A 26,296-nucleotide genomic window follows, 5' to 3' on the forward strand; every position below is an offset into this window, starting at 1 on the left:
TGCAGAGCAGGAGAAACCAACAATAATGCCCACGCCTGCCCACAACCCTGGCCCAAGAGGAAACTGTATATGGCCTCTGGGAACCTGAAGATAAGGGCACTGGAGCTGCATGTCCCCTGCTCTCCAGACACCGCCCTGACCTGAAGGGACCAGATCAACAGTTCTCTGCACCCAAATCCCCTGGGAGGGAGAGCTAAACATTCAGAGAGGCAGAAACACCTGGGAAGCCAGAAGAGACTACACTCTGCCCACATTTCTGACTCCAGAGGAAAACACTTTATGCCATCTGGGAACCCAGTGCACGGGGTCTCCCGTAAAAGATGGCACAGGCCCTCCTGGTTGTTGCCCTCACAGAGAGCTCAAAAGGAGCTCCCCAGGAGCAACGTGAGCTTCGGGACCACAGGTAAGACCACCTTTTCTGCTCCAAGCCACTTGCCTAGTGGACTCAGGACACAGGCCCACAGGAACAGCTGAAAACCAGTAGACAGGAAAGATTACATGCCTGAAAGCAGAACACACTGTTCCCATAACTGGCTGAAAGAAAACAGGAAAACAGGTCTACAGCACTCCTGACACACAGGCCAACAGGACAGTCTAGCCACTGTCAGAAATGGCAGAACAAAGTAACACCAGAGACAATCTGATGGAGAGAGGCAAGCGCAGGAATCCAAGCAACAGAAACTAAGACTACATGGCGTCATCGAGCCCAATTCTCCCACCAAAGCAAACACTGAATATCCAAACACACCAGAAAAGCAAGATCGAGATTTAAAATGACATTTGATCATGATGCTGGAGGACTTCAAGAAACACATGAAGAGCTCCCTTAGAGAAATGCAGGAAAACATAAATTAACAAGTAGAAACCTATAGAGAGAAATCACAAAAATCCCTGAAAGAATTCCAGGTAAGCACAATCAAACACTTGAAGGAATTAAAAATGGAAATAGAAGCAATAAAGTAAGAACACAGGGAAACAACTCTAGATATAGAAAACCAAATGAAGAGACAAGGAGCCATAGATACAAGCATCACCAACAGTTTATCACAAATAGAAGAGAGAATCTCAGGAGCAGAAGATTCCATAGAAATAATCGACACAACTATCAAAGATAATGTAAAATGCAAAAAGCCACTGGCCCAAAACATACAGGAAATCCAGACACAATGAGAAGATCAAACGTGAGGATAATACGTATAGAAGACAGTGAAGACTACCAGCTCAAAGGACCAGTAAATATCTTCAACAATATCAAGGAAGAAAACTTCCTAACCTAAAGGAATAGTTGCCCATAAAAGTACAAGAAGCCTACAGAACTCCAAATAGATTGGACCAGAAAAGGACCTCCTCCCAGCACATAATAGTCAAAACAGCAAATGTACAAAATAAAGAAAGAATATTAAAAGCAGTAAGGGAAAAAGGTCAAGTAACATATAAAGCAGAACTATCAGAATCACACCAGACTTCTCACCAAAGACTATGAAAGCCAGAAGATACTGGAAAGATGTCATACAGACCCTAAGAGAATACAAATGCCATCCGAGGTTACTGTATCCTGTAAAACTCTCAATTAACATAGATAAAGAAACCAAGATATTCCATGACAAAACCAAATTTACACAATATCTTTCTACAAATCCAGAGCTACAAAGGATAATAAATGGTAAAGCCCAACAAAAGGAGGCAAGCTATACCCTGGAAAAAGCAAGAAACTAACCGTCTTGGCAACAAAACGAAGAGAAGAAAAGCACAAAAACATAATCTCACATTCAACTATGAATGTAACAGGAAGCAATAATCACTATTCCTTAATATCTCTCAACATCAACAGTCTCAACTCCCCAATAAAAAGACATAGAGTAACAAACTGGATTTGCAATGAGGACCCTGCATTCTGCTGCCTACAGGAAACACACCTCAGAGACAAAGACAGACACTACCTCAGAGTAAAAGGCTGAAAAACAGCTTTCCAAGCAAATGATCTGAAGAAGCAAGCTGGAGTAGCCATTCTAATATCAAATAAAATCAATTTTCAACTAAAAGTCATCAAAAAAGTTAAGGAAGGACACTTCATATTCATCAAAGGAAAAATCCACCAAGATGAACTCTCAATCGTAAATATCTATGCTCCAAATACAAGGACACCTACATACATAAAAGAAACCTTACAAAAGGTCAAAGTACACATTGCACTTCACACAAAAATAGTAGGAGATTTCAAAACCCACTCTCATCAATGGACAGATCATGGAAACAGAAATGAAACAGAGACATAGACAGAGGAAGAGAAGTCATGAAACAAATGGACTTAACAGATATTTATAAAACATTCTATCCTAAAGAAAAGGATATACATTCTTCTCACCACCTCAAGGTACTTTCTCAAAATTGACCATATAATTGGTCATAAACCAGACTCAATAGATACAGAAAGATAGAAATAATCCCATGCGAACTCTCAGACCACCACAGGCTAAAGCTGGTCTTCAATAACAATAAGGGAAGAATGCCCACATATACATGGAAGTTGAACAATGCTCTACTCAATGATAACCTGGTCAAGGAAGAAATAAAAAAAGAAATTAAAGACTTCTTAGAATTTACTGAAAATGAAGGTACAACATACCCAAACTTATGGGACACAATGAAAGCTGTGCTAAGAGGAAAACTCATAGCGCTGAGTGCCTGCAGAAAGAAACAGGAGAGAGCATATGTCAGCAGCTTGACAGCACACCTAAAATCTCTAGAACGAAAAGAAGCAAATACACCCAGGAGGAGTAGAAGGCAGGAACTAATCAAACACAAAGCTGAAATCAACCAAGTAAAAACAAAAAGGACCATACAAAAGTCAACTGAACCAAAAGTTGGTTAATTGAGAAAATCAACAAGATAGATAAACCCTTAGCCAGACTAACGAGAGGACACAGAGAGTGCGTCCAAATTGACAAAATCAGAAATGAAAAGGGTGACATAACTACAGAATAAGATGAAATTCAAAAATCATCAGATCCTACTACAAAAGCCTATATTGAAGAAAAATTGAAAATCTGGAGTAAATAGACAATTTCCTAGACAGATACCAGGTACCAAAGTTAAATCAGGAACAGATAAACTATTTAAACAACCCCATAACTCCTAAGGAAATAGAAGCTGTCATTAAAGGTCTCCGAACCAAAAAAAACCCAGGTCCAGACAGGTTTGGTACAGAATTCTATCACACCTTCATAGAAGCCCTCATACCAATACTATCCAAACTACTCCACAAAATTGAAACAGATGGAGCACTACCGAATTCCTTCTATGAAGCCACAATTACTCTTATACCTAAACCACACAAAGACCCGACAAAGAAAGAGAAGTTCAGACCAATTTCCCTTATGAATATCGATGCAAAAATACTCCATAAAATTCTGGCAAACTGAATCCAAAAGCACATTAAAACAACCATCCACCATGATCAAGTAGGCTTCATGCCAGGCATGCAGGGATGGATTAATATATGGAAAACCATCAACGTGATCCATTATATAAACAAACTGAAAGTACAAAACCACATAATCATTTCATTAGATGCTGAGAAAGCATTTGACCAAATTCAACACCCCTTCATGATAAAAGTCCTGGAAAGAATAGGAATTCAAGGCCCATACCCAAACATAGTAAAAGCCATACACAGCAAACAGTAGCTAACATTAAACTAAATGGAGAGAAACTGGAAGCAATCCCACTAAAACCAGGGACTAGACAAGGCTGCCCACTCTCTCCCTACTTATTTAATATACTTCTTGAAGTTCTAGCCAGAGCAATCAGACAACAAAAGGAGATCAAGGGGATACAGATTGGAAAAGAAGAAGTCAAAATATCACTATTTGCAGATGATATGATAGTATATTTAAGTGATCCCAAAAGTTCCACCAGAGAACTACTAAAGCTGATAAACAACTTCAGCAAAGTGGCTGGGTATAAAATTAACTCAAATAAATCAGTTGCCTTCCTCTATACAAAAGAGAAACAAGCCGAGAAAGAAATTAGGGAAACGACACCCTTCATAATAGACCCAAATAATATAAAGGACCTCGGTGTGACTTTAACCAAACAAGTAAAAGATCTGTACAATAAGAACTTCAAGACACTGAGGAAAGAAATTGAAGAAGACCTCAGAAGATGGAAAGATCTCCCATGCTCATGGATTGGCAGGATTAATATAGTAAAAATGGCCATTTTACCAAAAGCAATCTACAGATTCAATGCAATCCCCATCAAAATACCAATCCAATTCTTCAAAGAGTTAGACAGAACAATTTGAAAATTCATCTGGAATAACAAAAAACCCAGGATAGCTAAAGCTATCCTCAACAATAAAAGGACTTCAGGGGAAATCACTATCCCTGAACTCAAGCAGTATTACAGAGCAATAGTGATAAAAACTGCATGGTATTGGTACAGAGACAGACAGATAGACCAATGGAATAGAATTGAAGACCCAGAAATGAACCCACACACCTATGGTCACTTGATTTTTGACAAAGGAGCCAAAACCATCCAATGGAAAAAAGATAGCATTTTCAGCAAATGGTGCTGGTTCAACTGGAAGGCAACATGTAGAAGAATGCAGATCGATCCATCCTTATCACCCTGTACAAAGCTTAAGTCCAAGTGGATCAAGGACCTCCACATCAAACCTGATACACTCAAACTAATAGAAGAAAAACTAGGGAAGCATCTGGAACACATGGGCACTGGAAAAAATTTCCTGAACAAAACACCAATGGCTTATGCTCTAAGATCAAGAATCGACAAATGGGATCTCATAAAACTGCAAAGCTTCTGTAAGGCAAAGGACACTGTGGTTAGGACAAAAGGGCAACCAACAGATTGGGAAAAGATCTTTACCAATCCTACAACAGATAGAGGCCTTATATCCAAAATATACAAAGAACTCAAGAAGTTAGACCGCAGGGAAACAAATAACCCTATTAAAAAATGGGGTTCAGAGCTAAACAAAGAATTCACAGCTGAGGAATGCCGAATGGCTGAGAAACACCAAAAGAAATGTTCAACATCTTTAGTCATAAGGGAAATGCAAATCAAAACAACCCTGAGATTTCACCTCACACCAGTGAGAATGGCTAAGATCAAAAACTCAGGTGACAGCAGATGCTGGCGAGGATGTGGAGAAAGAAGAACACTCCTCTATTGTTGGTGGGATTGCAGACTGGTAAAACCATTCTGGAAATCAGTCTGGAGGTACCTCAGAAAATTGGACATTGAACTGCCTGAGGATCCAGCTATACCTCTCTTGGGCATATACCCAAAAGATGCCTCAACATATAAAAGAGACACGTGCTCCACTATGTTCATCGCAGCCTTATTTATAATAGCCAGAAACTGGAAAGAACCCAGACACCCTTCAACAGAGGAATGGATACAGAAAATGTGGTACATCTACACAATGGAATATTACTCAGCTATCAAAAACAATGAGTTTATGAAATTCGTAGGCAAATGTTTGGAACTGGAAAATATCATCCTGAGTGAGCTAACCCAATCACAGGAAGACATACATGTTATGCACTCATTGATAAGTGGCTATTAGCCCAAATGCTTGAATTACCCTAGATCCCTAGAACAAACAAAACTCAAGACGGATGATCAAAATGTGAATGCTTCACTCCTTCTTTAAATGAGGAAAAAGAATACCCTTGGCATGGAAGGGAGAGGCAAAGATTAAAACTGAGACTGAAGGAACACCCATTCAGAGCCTGCCCCACATGTGGCCCATACATATACAGCCACCCAATTAGACAAGATGGATGAAGCAAAGAAGTACAGACCTACAGGAGCCGGATGTAGATCGCTCCTGAGAGACACAGCCAGAATACAGCAAATACAGAGGCGAATGCCAGCAGCAAACCACTGAACTGAGAATAGGACCCCCGTTGAAGGAATCAGAGAAAGAACTGGAAGAGCTTGAAGGGGCTCAAGACCCCAAAAGTACAACAATGTCAAGCAATCAGAGCTTCCAGGGACTAAGCCACTACCTAAAGACTATACATGGATTGACCCTGGACTCTGACCCCATAGGTAGCAATGAATATCCTAGTAAGAGCACCAGTGGAAGGGGAAGCCCTGGGTCCTGCTAAGACTGAACCCCCAGTGAAGTAGACTATGGGGGGAGGGTGGCAATGGGGGGAGGGTTGGGAGGGGAACACCCATAAGGAAGCGGAGGGGGGAGGGGGATGTTTGCCCGGAAACCGGGAAAGGGAATAACACTTGAAATGTATACAAGAAATACTCAAGTTAATAAAAAAAAATCATCAGATCCTACTACAAAAGCCTATATTGAAGAAAAATTGAAAATCTGGAGTAAATAGACAATTTCCTAGACAGATACCAGGTACCAAAGTTAAATCAGGAACAGATAAACTATTTAAACAACCCCATAACTCCTAACGAAATAGAAGCTGTCATTAAAGGTCTCCGAACCAAAAAGAACCCAGGTCCAGACAGGTTTGGTGCAGAATTCTATCACACCTTCATAGAAGCCCTCATACCAATACTATCCAAACTACTCCACAAAATTGAAACAGATGGAGCACTACCGAATTCCTTCTATGAAGCCACAATTACTCTTATACCTAAACCACACAAAGACCCGATAAAGAAAGAGAAGTTCAGACCAATTTCCCTTATGAATATCGATGCAAAAATACTCCATAAAATTCTGGCAAACTGAATCCAAAAGCACATTAAAACAACCATCCACCATGATCAAGTAGGCTTCATGCCAGGCATGCAGGGATGGATTAATATATGGAAAACCATCAACGTGATCCATTATATAAACAAACTGAAAGTACAAAACCACATAATCATTTCATTAGATGCTGAGAAAGCATTTGACCAAATTCAACACCCCTTCATGATAAAAGTCCTGGAAAGAATAGGAATTCAAGGCCCATACCCAAACATAGTAAAAGCCATACACAGCAAACAGTAGCTAACATTAAACTAAATGGAGAGAAACTGGAAGCAATCCCACTAAAACCAGGGACTAGACAAGGCTGCCCACTCTCTCCCTACTTATTTAATATACTTCTTGAAGTTCTAGCCAGAGCAATCAGACAACAAAAGGAGATCAAGGGGATACAGATTGGAAAAGAAGAAGTCAAAATATCACTATTTGCAGATGATATGATAGTATATTTAAGTGATCCCAAAAGTTCCACCAGAGAACTACTAAACCTGATAAACAACTTCAGCAAAGTGGCTGGGTATAAAATTAACTCAAATAAATCAGTAGCCTCCCTCTACACAAAAGAGGAATAAGCCGAGAAAGAAATTAGAGAAATGACACCCTTCATAATAGTCCCAAATAATATAAAATACCTCGGTGTGACTTTAATCAAGCAAGTAATAGATCTGTACAATAAAAACTTCAAGCCTCTGAAGAAAGACATTGAAGAAGACCTCAAAAGATGGAAAAATATCCCATGCTCATGGATTGGCAGGATTAATATAGTAAGAATTTTTTAAAAATGAGGTTCTGAGCTAAACACAGAATTCTCAAGTGAGGAGTACAAAATGGCCTCGAAGCACCGAAAGAAGTATTCAACACTATTAGTCATCAGGGAAATGCAAATCAAAACAAACCTTATTTTCCACCTCATACCAGTCAGAATAACTAAGATCAGAAACTCAGGTGACAGCTGATATTATCAAGGATGTGGAGAATGAGGAACACTCCTCCATTGTTGGTGGGATTGCAAGCTGGCACAACCACTCTGGAAATCAGACTTTAGGTTCCTCAGTAAATTGGACATAGTATTACTTTAGTACCCAGCTATACCTCACCTGAGCATACACTCACAAGATGCTACAACATATAATAAGGACACATGCTCCACTATATTCATAGTAGTCTTATTTATCATAGCCAGAAGCTGGAAAGAACCCAGGTGTCCTTCAACAGAGGAATGGACACAGAAAATGTGGTACATTTACACAATGGAGTACTACTTAGCTATTAAAAAGAATGACTACTTGAAATTCTTAGGCAAATGGATGGAACTAGAAAATATCTTCCTGAGTAAGGTAAGCCAGTCACAAAAGGACACATACGGTATGAACTCTCTGATAACTGGATAATTTTCCCAAAATCTCAGAATCCCCAAGAAACAATTCACAGATGATATGAAACTGAAGAAGTAGGAAGACCAAAATGTGGATGTTTCAGTCCTTCTTAGAATGGAGAAGAAAATACTCATGTGAGGAAATACAGGGACAAAGAGTGGAGTAGGGACTGAAGGAAAGGTCATCCAGAGACTGCCACAACTGGGGATCCACCTCATATGCAACCACCAAAACCAGTCACTGTTGCTGTCGCCAAGAAGTGATTTCTTACAGGAGCTTGATATGGATATCTCCTGAGAGACTCTACCAGAGCCTTACTGATACAGATGAGGATGCTTAAAACTAACCATTGGACTAAAAGTGGGGACCCCAATAGAGGAGTTAGGTAAATGACTGAAGGAGCAGAAGAGGTTTACAACCCCATAGGAAGAACAACAATATCAACTAATCAGACCCCCCAGAGCTCCCAGGAACTAAACCACCAACCAATAATAACACACAGAGGGACCCATGGCTACAGTGCTAAAGTGTAGGGGAATGCCAAGGTGTTGAGGTGGAAGTGGATGAGTGGGAGTGGAGCATTGTCATAAAAGCAGGAGTAGGGTGAAGGGGGGATTGGAGAGGGGGAAAAATCCAAAAATAGATTCAAAACTGCACACCTGATATATTAGGAAATAAAAATGAGCTGAAATGATAAAGATACCTTTGAAAGGCCTTCTGTTAGTTTAGATTTAAATAGTCAAAAAAGTATGTAGTGAAAATAAAGGATTATGACTAAACAATGAAAGTAAAAATAAATTTATATAAAAGCCAGGATCCAGAATGAGAAAAAACATATTTGGCCTTTTGAGTCTGATTTGATTTGCTTAATCTGAGGTTCTATTTTTTGGCAAATGACATATTTTATTTTTTATAAATAACATAATCCTTCTTTATGGATGAATAAAACTCCCTTGTGCATTTATATCACATTTTTTTTTACCCAATCATCTGTTGACGGACGTAGGCTGATTTTTGAACTTTGTCTCTGTGAATTCTGCTGCACTAACACTGACTCACAAGTGTTTCTGTTAATGTTAATTTATAGTCCTTAAGTTGAATATCAAGGGGTGTCAGTCCTGCATGTGCAATGTGAATGAAGTGAAACTCTCTAAAGGAATGAAGGAACTAACTGGGGGAATGAGAGGCAAGAAAGAGGAAACACATTCAAAGTTCATTGTATATCTTTATGAAGATGTCATATGAAACAACACCATGTAGAAATAAATAATAATACAACAATAACAATAAGAAAAGGCATCTTTCAGTGTAAATGATTTATAAGCAACAAGAATCACATAAAATATGCTGTGTGATCTGGTTGTGTTTGTTGAGCTTAGGTAGACTATACTATGTTGTTTTAATGTCATCTGTTGAAGTTCTAATTGGCCAGGTTGACTGTACTTGGAAATAAGACCTTTAAAGAGGTAAAGTTAAATGAAGCTATAAGGTGGGAGCCTAGACCACTAGGACTGATACACTTATCAGTGTAAGATATACTACAGAATTATCTTTGTGTAATTTTACAAAATAAAGACTTTATAAAGATGCTTGGGAAAATTAGCCATTCTCAAACAAAGATAAAAGACATCACTACAAAATCAAACCTGGTACTAGATATCTGTCCTCTAAACTATGAGAAAATGAACCATTTTTGTTGTTGTTGTAGTTGTGCTTTTAAGACACAGGCTAAGCAAGAAATTACAAATCTGCCCCAGTTTTCTAAGTGCTGGGATTTCATGTGTTTGCCATTGTAGCTGGCAGAAAATAAATAATTTTTTATTATTTGATCTATGGTATTTTCTTATGGCATTAACCAGAGTTATTAGGGGCAGACAGGCTCTGGTGTCTCTAAAAATATAGGCTTCCCATACATCCTCCAGAAGCCAATAAGTAGACAGTGTAATAATAAAAAGAAGACACCTGAAAATAGTAAATAAATGAATATCAAGTAAACAGTTCATACATTGAGGCCTCCACTACACAGGATAGCAAAATTATTTGGTATCTACTCTATCTTGCCTGATGTTTCATATGCTGTACATGCTACTCTCCCACTACTTAGCAACTATTTTGTTATCAATCTGACTGATTGTTGGCATTTTTTGTAATCATACACCATTTTGTAATGATCTCAAGATGAATGAATTTTCTTATTAACAATTTGAATATACCACAAAGAGACCTGTCTTAGTTTGGATTTTATTGCTGTGAACAGACACCATGACCAAGGCAACTCTTATAAGGACAACATTTAATTGGGGCTGGCTTACAGGTTCAGAGTTTCAGTCCATCATCATCAAGGTGGGAGCATGGCAGTATCCAGTCAGGCATGGTACAGGAGGAGCTGAGGGTACTACATCGTCATCTGAATGCTGCTAACAGAAAACTAACTTTACAGGCACTAGGATGAGGATCTTATAACCAAGACCCAGAGTGCCACACCTACTCTAACAAGGTCACAGCCCACAATAGTGCTACTCCCTGAGCCAAGCACATTCAAACCCCCACAAAACCTTCCTTAACTAAAACAAGTCAAAAACAACAAAAAAGAGAGTGATTTATTTTGAGAGAGGGGGAAGGAAGAAAGAAGAGAGAGAGTAAGATTGAAAGAAATGGAATTAGATAATTTTAATATATGGTCGTATTTATCCTGTTTTAAATGAGATATTTTGAAAAAAAAGGTGGAGAGGGAGAAAGGAAATGAAGAGAGAATGCATATTCAAATAAATTTTATTTTAGGATATTATTATAATTGTTTGGTTGCTAATATTAAAATTGTTCAGTTTTATGATATTGTAGTTAATCTTTGCCCATCATCATTGTCTGGGCTCCAATTTCTCTGGGCATTTAAACTTTGTCACACATAAGTATACATAGGAAAAAATCAGTTTATATAAGGCACTATTCCTACTTTGAGGAATTTGGTGGGAGTCTTGGATCATTCTCTCACAGATGATACAGGATTATGTAATATTGGTGCTATTATTGGGTAATTAACAATCAGTAAATAAGAAGTTAAAGTGGTTTACTCTGATTCCAGCTTAAGAAATACATTTTTTCAAAAGTAAGCCACACGAGAGTGACAATCTGTCAAAATGATATAACAAAACATATTCATTCATTTGAAAATGTCTTCTAAATGTCTACTATAGGTCAAAGAGTCTGCTGAGCATAACAATGAACACAAATAAATACAAATCTTCCTATTTGGAAGCAGAAAATATAATAAAGAGAGAGACTGATTTTTTTTTTTTTCGGAGCTGGGGACCGAACCCAGGGCCTTGCGCTTGCTAGGCAAGCGCTCTACCACTGAGTCAAATCCCCAACCCCGAGAGACTGATTTCTAACTAACAAACAATTAAGAAGCACTGGGCGAGGCTAATGACTCCTAGCATATCCAAGTTGTAATCATGGAAACCTTTGTACATACTAAATTACATGGCTAAAGAACTTTGCAGATAATGTTAAATTAAAGGTTTTTTGAACTAAGGAGACTCTTCCAGGTCACTTATGTGAATTTCTTATAATCCTGTGTATCCTGTAAGTGGGTGGTTGACGGAGAGGTTCCTGAAAGCAGTGTGATAAAGCAAGCACCATGTTTTCATCATAATCTTTGCAAAAGAAGGGAGGCCACAGCCAGGAAATGTAAGGAAGTTTAGAAGAAAACTTAAGATACCTTGCCTTGGACTTGTGAACCTTCAGGTTCTGACACTCTGAACAGTGAAAGAGTAAATGCCTTATTTTAAGCTATCAAACTTGTGATTGTTAAAAACCAGTAGAGATCTGGTATGGATATGTAGCCCTACTGGTCAACATGCTGCCTGGAACATGTGATCCACAGTCCGAGTTTGAGAATCACAATTTGACTGTAGCCATATCAAGAACAGTTGTATATGTTCTCAAATATGCTAACCTCAGAATATTTATAATAGGAAATTTCTGAACTGAGAAAAACAGCTAGTACTTGGCCAGAAGAGGGGGAAAAAGATAAATATCCAGTGTAGATTTGAAAGAGTGGAAGAAATTATGACTCACAAACCATGAGGACATGAAGGAGGGAGTTAGAGTCTTTCTCAGGGGAAGTGATAACTTGGCTAAGATGTAAAAACAGGAATAGGTAGATGTTTAACTTGGTAGAAGCGTGGATGTCATTATGAAAGTCTTAAGGAAAAATGGTCCATTGGCAGACCAGAAAGTTACTGTGCTTAGAACAGGACAATCCAGAAGGAATATGGACAAAGATGAGTAAAGGATGCCCTGCAGTCAGGCCGTGAAGATTATGATTTTTCACTTTCCAAATTATAAAGCTGAGTTAAGCATTCTATTGGTAAATTGTCAAGTGCTGTTCAACCCTGTTGAAAGCAACCTCTGAGAGTGAAAAAAAATTCTTTCTTTGACAGGACATTAGCGTATTTATTTCAAGTGTCTCTACACTCTGTCCTAAGGCAGACAAGCCCACTAACTCTGTAACAGGGAGAAAGAAAAACAGATAAAAGTTAGGGATTTAATCCACTTAAGTTTCTATTGCTGTAATAAAGACTATAACCAAAAGTAATTTGGACAGAAAAGAGTTTATTTCATTTAATTGGTCTTCTATGGAAGTCAGGGCAGGAGCTCAAAGTGTGATCCTGAAGGCAGGAGCTAATGGCAAGGCCATGGAGTGGTGATTCTTACTGCCTTACTCCCCATGGTTTGCTCAGCCTGCTTTCTTATACCATCCACAATTACCTGTCCAGGGATGGGACCACCCACAATGAGCTTGTATCTTCCCATATCAATCATTAATTAAGAAAATACCCCACAGGCTTGCCTATAGGCTAATTGAGGATCCTCTTCCCAGATGACTCAAGTTGACAACTAAACAAAAGATGAACACTACCAGTATATATATACATATACATATACATATACTCTACTTGTGTATTTCTTCAACATTTGTATATTAGATTTACTTCTCTTAAGTTTTATAGCCTTAAGGCAATTATATTTTATCTATTTTTTACAGTTTATGTATGTATACATGGAATTATAATTATATGTATCCATGCTACTCTGCCTTATCCTCTCACTCATACCAAAGCCATTCTTTTCAACTAGTTACCCTCCTATTTTCATACCTTTTGTTTTCTGTTATCCACTAAGTTTAATTAGGTTTACTTGTACACGCATGGAGAAATGATACCTCCTCCACTGTCAACCATTATCTGTCAATAGCATCATAGGGAGGGGTAGAACTTCAGGAATCCATCACCCATCCATGATAGACTGTTGAAAGGCTCAATCCTATGTAGGGAATTATAGCTGCTATCCATTCATAACCTTATGATTGCAATGGCCATGTCATAGAAGTCAGATTTCTTAATACTCCCCCCTTATACTATGCATCTTACATTATTTTTTCCATGTCTTCCACAAATCATCCCTAGGTCTTACCCAGATTTTTACAAATGTCCAGTTTATGGCCAAGCACCCAATGGATACTTATTCTTATCATGTTGACTATGAGTCTCTGAATTAACCATTGACCACTGTAAAAAGAAACTTCTTTGACCATGGCTGAGAGAAGCACTAGTCTATGGATATAAAATATAAATATTTAGAATGTAGTTTGTCTACATGTCCATTTAACAAAACAACAATAATGATTCCCTACTAGGGTCTGTGATCACCCCATCCACAGATTTTTGACCAGACTTACAGTACTAGTCATGTGTTAGTATGTGTATGTTACCTGGCAGGACAGTTCTATAACATACAGGATCCACAGCTTGGCATGGTCAAGGCTTTCATTCCCATCCAAATAGTCTCTTACTTGACATCTGCATGTCTATGTATAAAATGTTCTCAGATGTATTAATTTCAAAGTCAAAATCATGATCTCTCATTCTTAGACTTATACTACTTTGGCCTATTTTGATAAATGATCCTACTCCTTATAATAATACACAACACAGAGTAAAGCCTAAAGTCACTTTGAAACCCTTACTTATTATTCATTTACTTACTATTCATCACTCTTTCCTACCATTCAGTCTTTCAGATTGTCGTTAGCTTCGCTACAGGATCTCTTCATCTCTATTTCCACCACAATCTTTCCAAGTCTAGAGGCCTTCAACTCCAATAGTCTCCTGAATTATTTCCTTGCTTCAATTTTTAAATCTTTCTAATAAATTATCCACAAAAGAGTCTGAGCAAGTCTTTTAAAATGGCAGTTTGATCATGTCAACCAACCTTCCTCTTTCCCAGTTATCTGTAATAATACAAAGACCGGTTCAAAGACAGATCTATGACAGACAGCTATACTTATTGTTTCGCAGAAGAGAGTTTATTAAGTATTTAGCAAGCAAATGTAAAAGAAAATGAAAGTACTAGAAAGATTGAAGCAGCAAAATATCAGCAGATCAGGAACTCTCACTATCTAGTAGAGACACCAGACTGAGGTAACACGACAAGATCAAGAGATTACAGCAACCAGGAGATATTGATTGCAGTAAGAAGCAGTAATGGTGGAGTCCCTGAATAAGAGTCTCTCTAATTACTTTCTAGATTTTCTTTTCCACAAAAGACATTTTATATCAAAATGTAAATAATAAATAAATAAATAATAGTAACCTCAGTTTGAAATGGTTTACTTTCTAGCTGTTCTTAAGAATGCAATATTTTTAATGCCTATACTGGTAGAGTTCTTCTTTTGTTTAGTTGTTGTCGACTTGAGTCTTCTGGGAAGAGGGATCCTCTATAGGCAAGCCTGTGGGGTATTTTCTTAATTAATGATTGATATGGGAAGATACAAGCTCATTGTGGGTGGTCCCATCCCTGGACAGGTAATTGTGGATGGTATAGGAAAGCAGGCTGAGCAAGCCATAAGGAGTAAGGCAGTAAGAATCACCCCTCCTAATGGCCTTGCCATTAGCTCCTGCCTTCCAGATCACACTTTGAGTTCCTGCCCTGACTTCCATAGAAGACCAATTAGATGATATATCTGAACATTTATGGAAGGTTTCTTTTTTCCTGTAATAGTATATTTTTTGGGTCAAAATTTATTTAGCCCATCTAAAGTTTCAAGTTTAATAAAAAGAAAGTATTAGCAGACAAATAAACTCATTTAAGACTCAATTTTTGCCTCTTGGCTACAGCAAATAAGTTCTACTTGGGGGATATTATAAAGGGCCTTGGCATAGACAATGTTTACAAAACATGTGTGAGTGACAGCAGAGTACTGCTATTTAGATTAGAAACTGTTCCTTGTAGTAGCATAGAGTGTGAGGCAGATAGAGAATCAAAAATATTAGAGATCTTTAATTCTGTGAGGAGAAAAAAAGCTGGGATTTTCTTTTTGTTTCAGTGTCTTAGAGAGTTGGCAAGATATCATGGAAGTTGGAAGATGAAAAACAAATATATCTATACCATAAGTGCCTATTTGATTTCTCGAGCTGCAACATAATCTAGGCGAGAAAGTGAGCAGGATCTTTGCATAGGTTTAACATTGCCTTGAACTGTATGTTGGTCCTTAGCAAAGATGTGAAGGTTTGCTTTCCCACCCCTGCTCACCATATGAATTGTGAAAACAAAATTAATATTACAAACCAGAGTAAATATTACATATGTCTGTGTTATATATCCATCACTATAACACAGTACCCTAAAACTATTATTTCTCTTTTTTATTATGTACAATTACATTTTTTATTTAATTTTTTACACTCCAGATTTTAGTCCCCTCCCAGTCTACCCTCTGACTGTTCCACATCCCATAACTCTTCCTCGCCTCCTGTCACCACCCACCACCCACCAGACCTCTAAACTCCCTGGGGCCTCCAGTCTCTTGAGGGTTAGGTGCATCCTCTCTGACTGAACCCAAGCCAGGCAGTCCTCTGCTGTATATGTGTTGGAGGCCTCATATCAGCTGCTGTTTGCTGCCAGCTTGATGGTGCAATGTCTGAGATATTTCGGGGGTTCAGGTTAATTGCTGATCCTCCTACAGGGTGGCCTTCTCCTCAGCTTCTTCCAGCTTTTCCCTAATTCAACCACAAGGGTCAGCAGCTTCTGTTCATTGTTTGAGAGAAAATACCTGCAATTGACACTTTCAGCTAGCTACTAGTTGGGTCTTTTGGAAGGCAGTCGTGATAGCTCCCTTTTTATGAGCACTCCCCAGCCTCAGTAATAGTGTCAGGCTTCGGGGCTTCCCCTTGAGCTGGATCCCACTTTGGGCCTATTTCTGGAAGAGAAAAATGTTATAGTTGCATAGTTTAGAGGTTTCAGTCCATGACTGGGTATATCCTTGTGTTTAAGACTATGATAGGGGTGGTAGACTGCAATTGTTGAAAGTGAGTATAGCTGAGAAAAACTGATGAATACATGACATAAGACAAACTAAGAGGAAAGAGTCAGGACCTAAGGCTAGGTCTCACCTCTGTACAGTTCTACCACCTTGCAGTAGAATCACTTTGGGGACCAAGCTCTTAAAAGTGGGCCTTCAAGAAACATTCACTGTCTAAACTATAGGCATCTTGTATCAATCAATTCCATATTCAAATTTCTGTTTCAGGGCTGAGGGGAAGAATATGTGGAGAAAGTATTTTCCACACAACCATAAGGTTGAATTCAAATCACCAACTCCAGTGTAAAGAAAGGCTCCTGTGGCCCAGTGTCAACTTTTAGTCTCTACCTACAGACACATGTGCACATATACACACAGAGTATAAGTATACCTCATTCTAAAACTATTCAAGTAAAACGCCTACAGTCTTAAACCATTAGAATTAAAGTACCATTATTATGTCATGGTCCCTAAATATAGTTCAACATAGCTGTTGTCACCTTGGAAAGTCTATGAATAATCTACTCTCTTCATTATGCCCACTTCTGACAAAACTGTCTACAATGGGCTCTGGGGCTTACAACCACGAATTTTTCATTAGACTCTAAGAATCATAGAATTTTCAACTGTATAAAACACATAAAGGTCACTTCCTCCAATGCCCTTCAATCTCAAATAACCCATTCTTTCATTTTCCCACTTGAAAGATTTTTACTAGAAAATTAAATTATCCTTGACTATTCACCTATCTTATAAGAGGCATAAAAGTGTTAATCGTTCCAAACTAATAGCATCCTAGACAAGGCCTTAAATTACTATTATATTTGCTCTCTACACAGTCTATCAACAAAATATAAGATTTCCATCATCCCTTTTGAAATATTAAAATAGGAATTATCTATTATTTCTCATTCTAGTTTGAAAGGTCCTGATGCATCAAGTACACTATGCTATGTGGACACCCTGTATACTATCTCATGTCTAAACAAGGAAGAACTTAGGTGAGAAACTGCCTCTAAATAATAGTATATTTAATGGATTCCCAACAAACATGCTCCCTCTCAGATCATAACCACATTATAGTAGAATCCCTCAAGTGCCAAAGAAAGAAACACAGGAAACAGCCACATGAGCTGATCAGAATCCTTTCGTGAACATGTAAATCTCCCACATGAAAGCTATAACTCCCTTACTCCACATTTCCCCATCCTCAGCCTCACTGCTTAGTATCTTAAAGCACCCAATCAAAGTATGAACCACAATAAACAGAAGACAAATAAGTTGAAATTACATATATAAAAAAGTTTAGTTCCAGTAAGTTACAACTTTCTTTAAGGCATAATCTTGCAGAGACATTGCTACCACATAGTAAACTGCATCCTGGTAAAAATAAAATAAAAAAGACTTGGGCTCTCATTTCTTTGACCAGGAAATCTACAACAATATGGTTCCTGTGCATATTGAGTGCTTATTCTGTTACTGGACTTTATTTGGGGACTGGAGATGTACCAGTGAAGATGCCTAAGTTATTGGCTTCATGTTGTTATCAAAGGTAGATAGCAAATGAGTCAACAGAAAAGACAATTAGAGTGAACAGTGAGTGTTAGAGTAAAAAGATATTTAAAAACTCAAAAGGAAAGAATACCTAGAGGTTGGTGCTAAGTTAGAATAATCAAGAAATGGAAGGCTCCACAGCCTACTTGACTATAATGCACCTGTCTTCTAGGGTGGTAAAGGAAGGCCTTACTGAAAATGACACAGTTGAGCTGAGATTTAAAAGCCTTACACTGCAAACAATCAGAGACAAGGCATTCTAAACCTAGAAGAGTCACAGCAGAATTCTGTAGTTGGAGAAAAATGAGCATTTGGAGAAACTGCCAGCGGGTGATGGAGGAAAGCTTGGGAACCAGCCAGAGCAGGACCCAGATAATATAAGATCTGTCAGAGAGGGAATTGAGGGGCCTCTCCAAGATATATCAGAAAGACAATAAAACCTTTTGAGCGAGGGAATAACATAATAGGTTCTACTTTTTAAAAAGATCACTCAGGGTTCTGCCTGGAAAAATGGATGTTAGAAAGGATAAAATGAATCTAAATGTATTGTATATGGTTTTATTTGTCTGTTGGCTCATTTATTTCATGTTAGTGTGTAGAAAGATTTAACCCAAAAGACAGGAGACAATGATCTAGAGGCCAAGTTCACTCATCTATTACAATATCTATAGTAAAGAGGAACTAATACATGTTAGGGAGACGATAATAAGGCAAACAACTCATTCTATTCTAAGGAAATGCAGACTTACAACTACTAAATTATACATCAGAAATGCTACACCTTCTAACCACGTAGTCACATTATGACAGATTTGAAGTATTTGCTTTTCTTAGTTGAAAGCCTCGCTGCAGTATCTTTTCTACTATAGATACATATTAATTTCATGACAGCTGAATATTCAGATTGTTTGGCATAATAGATGGCAATAGTTCTGAAGAAGCGGAAACAGTCTGTCAATTAGAGTGTGTGTTTCAGCAGTATCTAACTGTGCAAACTGTAATGACTCCAAATGGGTTTGCTAAACTGGAACTGAAAGTCAATTCCTTTTTTGAGACACAGCCTCATTATATAGCCCAGGTAAGAAGTTAATCTTGAAACCTCTTTTGAAGGCAGTGAGAGACCAAAGAATTACTTTGCTCAGACTTGTCAAATAGTCAACTTCGGATGATGAAAATATGCAAATGCACAAATGGTTAATACTCTCTTGTATGTTGTTCATAAGTTTATGTTATTTGGCTTAAAATAGGAGCCATAGTCAAATTAGAGAAGTTGAGTTACAATTTGGCTATATTCTCTCCAATAAAGTAGTGTAAGGGAAATATAATAAAACAAATATAGAAATATATGTTGGAACAAATATCTTATTATTGCTAGTAAGAATACTGGTAATTGTCAGCGAGGTACTGAGCTAGTTAACTAAGCAGCTGATGTGTGCCAAACACTGAGGTAGTGCTATAAACTGTATCTAGTTGATGTTCTCTCTAGCTCTATCTAGAAGATATTAACATTTATTCTGTCTTTTGTACTTGGGAGAAAGTTCAGGGTAAGTAATTAATAATTGGTTGGAGTTAACAGAGTTTGCTACAAAGCTAAGTATAAGACCTGCCCTCCTCACTCTGATAGCCGCCTTCTTCTTCTTCTTCTTCTTCTTCTTCTTCTTCTTCTTCTTCTTCTTCTTCTTCTTCTTCTTCTTCTTCTTCTTCTTCTTCTTCTTCTTCTTCTTTATCTTTATTAACTCGAGTATTTCTTATTTACATTTCGATTGTTATTCCCTTTCCAGGTTTCTTGGCCAACATCCCCCTAACCCCTCACCCTCCCCTTCTATATGGGTATTCCCCTCCCCATCCTCCCCCCATTACCACCCTCCCCACAACAGTCACGTTCACTGGGAATTCAGTCTTGGTAGGACCAAGGGCTTCCCCTTCCACTGGTGCTCTTACTAGGCTATTCATTGCTACCTATGAGGTTGGAGCCCAGGGTCAGTCCATGTATAGTCTTTGGGTAGTGTGATAGCCTTCTCTTTATTGGACTGCAGTAGAAATTATATCAACTTCAAGTACCAACAAAAGATAACCTGCCCATACTCATACTACATAAGGCAATGTTTTGAAAATAGATCTTTTGTTAAACTGCCAGGGTCCAAGGGAGTTCTTCAAGTTTGCAGGACACATTGATTTTCATCTGAAAAGGTGTAGAAATGCATCCAAACAAGTTCAAAGTTTTAGTGTCTCTTTATAACTAATTCTTCCCCAAGCAAAGAGATCTTTTTCTTGTCCTAAGAACTTCAAATTCTAGGTGTTACCATTCTGTCTAAGCTCTGCTCCATAGTTACCTGGCAACAGCCAGGTATATCTGACACTATAAAAGGGGCTGCTTGTCCCCTTGCTCTTTGATCTTGCCTTCCTGCCCCCCCCCTTTATCCCTATTCCCTTTCCCCCTCTTTCTCCACATGTTCATGGCCAGCTTCTACCCTCTACTTCTGTACACTTCTTGCTCTATCTATCTATCTATCTATCTATCTATCTATCTATCTATCTATCTATCTACCTATCTATCTATCATTTATCTACTTACCTGCCGACCTATCTATCTATCTACCTACCAACCTATCTCTCTATATCTATCTATCTATCTATCTATCTATCTATCTATCTATCTATCTATCTATGCATTTCTCTACCTCTACTACCCTCTTAACTCCCTGCCCCATGACGTGAATAAACTCCAGGGGAAGGGATGTCTCGACACGGGTCCCCAGAGACTCCCCCATTCCCCATACCTCACCACACTTCCATAGAATATATTCCCCCTCTTTATCTTTTTATAAACACATCACTAGGTATCCTAGATAATCCAGAATAACTTGACTTGATTTTTCATCCCCAGCTTGGGTCAAAGTCCACAGGCTGGTGCACTTAAGCAGTACAGAACAAAATATGCTTAAGCATTTTCATCTTCCAATTCACAAAATGCCTATCTAGAGTTCTAGAGTTCATTTACTTGTAAGATTAGCCTGATAATTTACTAAGTCCTTGTAAAGGTTTCTAGGATTCTAAGGACTAATTCTGTGCTAAGGGATAAAGGTTCTCTCTCTCTCTCTCTCTCTCTCTCTCTCTCTCTCTCTCTCTCTGTGTGTGTGTGTGTGTGTGTGTGTGTGTGTGTGTGTGTGTATGTGGTCCCACATCTATTCTCACACACAGTTTTATTTTGCTGTCAAATTTATATACTTGTTCCCTAGGTTTGGATGTTAAAGATATATTTTTTTCCAGTGGGGTATAGCTCAGTAGTAGAATGGTTGCTGACTCAGTGTGTGTGATCCTTAATTTTATTGTCAGTACCAGAAAAGAAAAGGTAAATTTAATTGAATGAATTAGCACTTATTTTTAAAGAATGAAGATTGTACCCAGAACCTTATCTAAGCTAGGTGAACACAGCAGCACAGAGTTATAGCCCCAGACTTGTTATTTTAATGTTTTGAGACAAGACACTAGGTAAGATGTCCAGGGTAACCTTGAACTCACTCTGTACCCTATGAATGTTTCAATTCTCCTGCTTTTGCCCCTTCAATATATACCACAACTCCTTTGACCATCATATTAAATCACACATAATTTAATAAGTACCATCCAGGACTTGAGCTTGTTTCTTGAAAAGAGATTTTACACTGTTATGACAACTTGTGATACTACCTTTCTGGAGTGAGTAACTGTATCCCGGAAGAGAATGGTAGGTGGGCATACATCTTGACCAGGACTGTGTAGCTGTGCATATCTCTTGCCCTCTATTGAACCTAAATACAGACTTGGGGTCTTATAACTGGTTCTTTTTGCTTGCTCATCTACCTAATGTGGCCATGTAGATACATCATCTTTCTGGCCTTGGATTATTACTTTGTGTGTCTTATTGGCCCATTGATTTGCTTTGGTAAGGCTATCATGGCCTAGGCTCTGACCCTAAAACTTTAGTAATAGTTTCTTTAAGGTAATCTTGCAAATAAAGAAATGCATAAACATTTTTCATAATGTTAGAGTTAAGAAAACCCTGTTTGATAAACCATCACACAAAATTATATGAACACACATAGTTCATCCATCTACTATGTTGATCTCTAGTGATTACACCAAAAGGAAATGTTCTATTGATAAATGGCAAGCCTCAAACATTTGCTTGTAAAGGTATTCTGAACTTTCTTATTATCCCCCAATCACCCTGACACTGGCTGAAGTTGATTGATTAAAATTAATATTTATCAGGCCCTCACCAAGTATAAGGTTGTACATTTTGCAACATATGTGATCCAGATAGAAACTGACTTGACCCCATCAGCATGCACTTACAAAATCCAAAGAAAATACTCTGATGTCAGTCTTCCTCTTAATAAAAGTGGTCTATGGATTATAAAATAGAATCCAAATCTAAGAAAATTATTTTAATATAGGAGTAGTGGGACATATATTTAATCCCAGCATTTCAAAGTGTGAGGCAAAGAAAAAGAAACATTATTTTGAGGTCAGTCTGTACCACATAATAAGGCTCTTTACCCTAAAGAATGAAACCTAAAACAGCACAAAAACATCAAAGACATTTTTCTATATAAATTTCTGAATGGGCTTCTCTGGTTAGCCTCCAAAATTCCTGTTCGTATTTTACTATATTGTTATGTTAACATGTATGATGTGTGTGCATGTGTGTGTGTAATAAATTTAATTAAAGGAAAAATCACGAATTTGAGAGGAAATGAGAGAGCACAGAAGGAGTTGGAGGGGAGAGGGAGAAAATTAGCACACTTTAGAATAATAAAGAAACAAACTAGAAGAATTGAGAATTGAATATCATTGTTTATCCTCAGCCTTTCCTCTTATGAAGTGTTCTTTAGTTTAGTTAATAACATTTTAAAGCTTATTGTATTTACATGAGTCTCGCATGTTTGTTTTTATTCATTTTAAAGGGATATATCAGGCTGAAAAAGTGCCTCAGCCATTAAAGGCTAGGCCCACAGCCAAAAATATGAAAGTTATTATTTAAGAGTGTTTTTCCTGCATATATGCCTAAACATCATGTGCATGCCTAGGACCCAAGGAATCCAGAAGAGGGCATCTGCTCACCTGGAACTGGAGTTAGAGATGATTGTTAGTCGCTATGGGGTTAGTGGGATTTGAATTTGGGTGCTCTGAAAGTGCATAGTGAGCCATCTCTCATTAAGTGATAATTTTCTATAAAAACATTTCTTGTTTTTTTTGTTGTTATTGTTGTTGAATTATTTGATTGATTAATGTTTAAGACAGAGTCTTACTATCTATGTAGTCCATTCTGGCAGTCCTCCCTACCTCAGCTTCCTGAATGCTTTGGTTACAAGTTCTCAAAAGAGACAACATAATGATGTGGAATATGAAAAGTTTCCTATTTCTGAGACTGTTCAAACAAATATCAAGCACATTATACCCTAGTTTAGCAACTCAAGACCCTTTCTCTACCAATGACACACAACACTCAAAGGTGTAACACAGTCCCAGAAGCATAATTGTGTCATTGTGCAATTTCCTGGCAAGGATCTTTCTTTTTTCTCTTCCATGAAACACATTGTGCCAGAAGCTAGATGTCAAGGAGAGAAATGTTTGCATGAGGATAACCTTTAATTCATTCCACTCATTGATATAGATAGAAATAAAGACACAATAATATATATATTATATTATAATAATATATGTATATTATAGACATAGCTATTATAGTTGCTGTTACAGTGGAAGAATACTTTGATAATTGAACTATAATTAGTAATGAGTTACCTAAGATATGATTAATATCAAAGCTAGGATGCCGAAAAGGTTTACATAAATTACAGTATGGATCTAGAATGCTCATCAAAGGCTAGTGTTTTGCAAGGTCTTTTTCTAGGAGATGGAGGACTCTGAAGCCTCTAAGGACTGGCATAGAAAGTATGTCAGTATGAAGGACCTTTGAAGGTTATGGTCTCATCCCCTCTAGTTCCTGCCATTCTTTGTTGCCATGGGGACAGCAATTCCAACTGAAGCCAACTGCCAATCCATAGTGCTATCCCCTTTGAAATTATGGGCCAAAATAAATGCATCCTCCTAGAAGTTTATACATTTTCTATTATGTGTTTTTATCACTATGCTATAACATCAATGAATGCACAGTAAAACATATAGGCTATAAATCACACTACTATTCAAATTATGTTCTACAAAACAGGAGTACTAGTCTTACCCTAAAACAAAATCAGACCTTGCAAATGTATCCAGATGATACATTTGTATGTGATGTTCAGGTGTGTGTATGTGCCCATGTGCATTCTTGTGTGTGTGTGTGTGTGCATTTGTGTGTGTGTGTGTGTGTGTGTGTGTGTGTGTGTGTGTGTGTGTGTACAAGTCAGAGAATCATTGGCCCAGATAAATATTTAATTCTCTCCAAGTAATATGGACATAAAGATTGCTGGAGCAGATATGAAGTCAGTAACTACAAATGGCCCCTACTTCTATGTCTCCAAATGTTTAGACAACTTTCAACCTTCAAGTGCAGCAATGTTACCAAAGGAGAATAGCTGCCTTTGGAGAAAAGGTCCTAATGAGCATTAAGTTACTGGCAGATGATCCATGTGAAACTGTAATCCCTAATGAGCATCTGCACTCATCTCCAAGATTCCAAGTATTATCTGTGACAGATTTGCAGTTACGTTTTCATTTTCATCCCTGCCCTCACCCCCCAGAACTCCTGGCACATACCTAAAGATCTTATAGAAAATAAAACGGCTAGTACAATTTGAAAGACAAGAATACTTTGAAACTTTTCATTATGCTGTCAAACAGGAAAAAGAATGCTTTTAAGTGTTCATTATTTCATGGTTGTTTTTGTTGTTGTTGTTGTTTGTTTTGTTTTGTTTTAATGTACAGTCTCATGAAAAGGCTCAGTTTTGTAGCACCTCATTATTTATGCATGCATGTCCTATTAATGACTTTTTCCCTATAGTTTGAAACCAATCTGGAATTGACTTTCTGTCCTATCATTTTCTTGATGGGAGATAGTGAGAGGGAGTTGTTTTTTTTTTGTTTTTGTTTTTGGTTTTGGTTTTGGTTTTTTTTTTTGTGACAAGATTGGGTCACTACTGCAAAAAGCCTACTGAAAAGTAATAAAAAAATAAATCCCAAGGTACATAAAATCTCACTTTGCTTTATGTGTTTTCTTTTTTTTTTTTCAGTTTTCTTTAAGGGGAAAATTTTGAGACAACTTTTAAAGTGTTACCAGTCTCAGACAAAATTCCTAAAGTCATTATTTTTTCTGTTCTCCTTGGATTATTGCCTTCCCTGTGTTCTTCCCTTGTTCTGATATAAAGGGCATGCATCACATTTTTTTAAATGCTCAGAGTGCAGATGTCACCTTAATAATAGTCAGAAGTGGCTCAAAAGCCGTTCCTCATTAGGTGATGTCAGGTCCTGTCATACTCAATATGTCCTTATGTAGAAGTGAAGTGAAAGGAAGTGGGATTTATATCTAAACTGCTTTGGGAATATAATTACAGGGAGAAATGGGAAATGGAATAATTCAGGGCACAACTGACCCTAACAATAGAGACCTAAGCAGCTCTTTTGCCTAGGCTTCATCATAGTATTCTATTTGGTACCTTTCAAGTGTATATTTCTCAAAAACTAAGTTATAATCTATACCTTTCGAAGGCAACCATCCAAAGAAAACTTTTACTGTCAGGATGGGAGCTAATATCTTTGAATACTTGTTGACTGTTCACTACAGGGACACTTTCAATTAAAATTTGGCAGTCTTCAGCTCTTGACATCCAAGTGCTGAGCACTGTTTATTAGTAGAACATCTATTAATTTCCTACTGTGTACATTAGGAAGCATAAAAGACATAAAGTACACCACAAGGTCAGAAAATTGACTCTGCCATGTGAAGTACTGTCTCAGTATCAGTTGGAGCCTTTTGAAAACTAGACAGTGATAACCTCTGAGGTACAATGATGTTCGATGAAGCTGGATGAAGCATGCTTTAAAAAATATAGACCACAAAAAAAGAACATTACCAGGCTCTGATTCAGGAAATGAACCAGAAGACCAAGTGGCAGAAGTGATCAGAAAATTACACTATGCAAAAGAAGGTCCTCCAAGCATTACTTGGGTACCTCAAATCCCACCACTGTACACTCCAACTAAATAATTTATAAAGTATGTATCATGCTGGAATGGTAATCACATAGTATTTATCTAATG

The 26,296-nt window shown here is 37.7% G+C and overlaps 1 long non-coding RNA gene across 1 annotated transcript in view; it reads right to left on the reverse strand.

Moving 5' to 3' along the window:
• The window catches only part of LOC103690789 (uncharacterized), an 82,227-nt gene that overhangs the window by 48,718 nt on the left and 7,213 nt on the right, over positions 1 to 26,296 (reverse strand). The gene's annotated exons all lie outside the window — the stretch shown is intronic.

The sequence above is a fragment of the Rattus norvegicus genome, chromosome X (genome assembly GCF_036323735.1).
Source record: "Rattus norvegicus strain BN/NHsdMcwi chromosome X, GRCr8, whole genome shotgun sequence".
Lineage (NCBI taxonomy): Eukaryota > Metazoa > Chordata > Mammalia > Rodentia > Muridae > Rattus > Rattus norvegicus.